Source organism: Lepus europaeus, chromosome 3 (genome assembly GCF_033115175.1).
Source record: "Lepus europaeus isolate LE1 chromosome 3, mLepTim1.pri, whole genome shotgun sequence".
Classification (NCBI taxonomy): Eukaryota; Metazoa; Chordata; class Mammalia; order Lagomorpha; family Leporidae; genus Lepus; species Lepus europaeus.
The window spans coordinates 132,407,099-132,408,720 of NC_084829.1; the positions used below are offsets into that span (position 1 = coordinate 132,407,099).

General features: G+C 36.9%; 1 non-coding gene across 1 annotated transcript; it reads left to right on the forward strand.

Annotated features, from left to right (window-relative positions):
- The first annotated feature begins 531 nt into the window (after window positions 1–531).
- Window positions 532–593, forward strand: LOC133757234 (U7 small nuclear RNA). Its single transcript, XR_009865609.1, has one exon. It is a non-coding gene; the product is annotated as a U7 small nuclear RNA (small nuclear RNA).
- The last annotated feature ends 1,029 nt before the right edge of the window (window positions 594–1,622 follow it).

Consider the following 1,622-nt stretch of genomic DNA (forward strand, 5'->3'; position numbering starts at 1 on the left):
TTTGTTGAGGAGCAACCTTATCATCATGTCTCAGAATTCAGTTAAAATAATTGTGTCTTTAGGGACAAGAATTGTGGTACAGTGGGTTAAGCTTCCACTTGCAGTGCAGGCATTTCATATCAGAGTGCCATTTAGATCCCAGCTGCTCCACTTTTGACCCAGATTCCTGCTAATGTGGCTGGGAGGGCAGCAAATGATGGACCAAATGGGACCCCTACCACCTATGTGGAGATTAGCAGCTCCTGCTTTCAGCTTGGTTCAGATGAACCAGAGAATGAAAGATGCGTGTGTGTGTGTGTATTTGTGTGGTTCTACAATTCAAACAAATCAATAATTAGGTATCTTTAAGAGATTGTGCCTTAATAGACTACCAAACTAATGTATTCAGAATAAGGCAATCAAATGAATGAGCAAGTAATTAATGGATTCACATGGTGGTAAAATCAATTATATAATTTAATACAAATGACAAATCAGTTGCTTGAAAATTTAATGTAGTTTGAACCTGAGTCAACCAAAATAGAAAATCTGAAGTGTTACAGCTCTTTTCGAATTTGTCTAGCAGGTTTTCCGGTTTGCACCGGAAAGCCCCCCCCCCCCAAAAAAAAAATCTGAATAAAGATAATAGGTCAAATAAAGACAAAGGGCAAGATGTAGATCTCTTATAGGCAGGCAGTTATTACTGTTTCTTTCATGTATTTCTAAGCTTTAATTGAAAAAAGAACATAGATATAAAGCTATAAAGCCCTCTTTATTGGCTCTTCTGTGATGTCTAAAAATAATTCTAAGTAATTTAAAGTCATGCCTGTTCCATGCTTCTTGATGCCTGGGGAAAAAAAATAAGTGTTCTAATTGTTAAATGTCATCACCATAATTTTTGTGATGAAAATATGCCCACATGTAGTATGTGTCCTTGCCCTCTTCTCCTAGGATGTAAACTCCACATTGATGAGATTAATTGCCAATTTTTTTTCCAGCTGTATGCCTGACAACTAGACAATTTCCTAGGAGGATTCATCAACTACTTGTATAGAAGCACTGCAAAAGGTTTGCAGAAAATGGAATTGAAAAATGTTTATTTTGGCACAAAAATTTTTGAAATCCATGCATGTGAGGAGTCTTCAAAGAGTTTATGGAAAGATGGGTGTTTGGCACAATGGTTAAGATGCTGCTTGGAATGACTGAGTCTCATATTTCAGTGCCTGGGTAGAATTCCCATTACCCTACACCTTTGGAGAAGGCAGGCTATTGTTCAGTTACCTTGTTCTCTGTCTCCCACATGGGAGACCCTGACTGGGTTCTGGGTTCCTGGCTATGGTATGGCCCAGCTCCAGTTGTTGCAGGCACCTGGGGATTGATCCTGTGGATGGAAGAGGTCCTCTGTCTGCCTCCGACTCTCTACATTTCAAATGCATAAAAATAAATTTAAAAATAATGCAAATTATTAAAAAGTACTATGCATGAAAATAAATTTGTACATATTTGCACCAAAATACACTTATCAGTTCCATCTTTTTCACAAAGTTTAAAAGTTCTCTCACATTCTAAGTGGCTTTTTAAAGCAGATTTTTAAAGTTCAGATTATCAAATTTAACTTAAACATGTAGAAATACTCTTTTTTT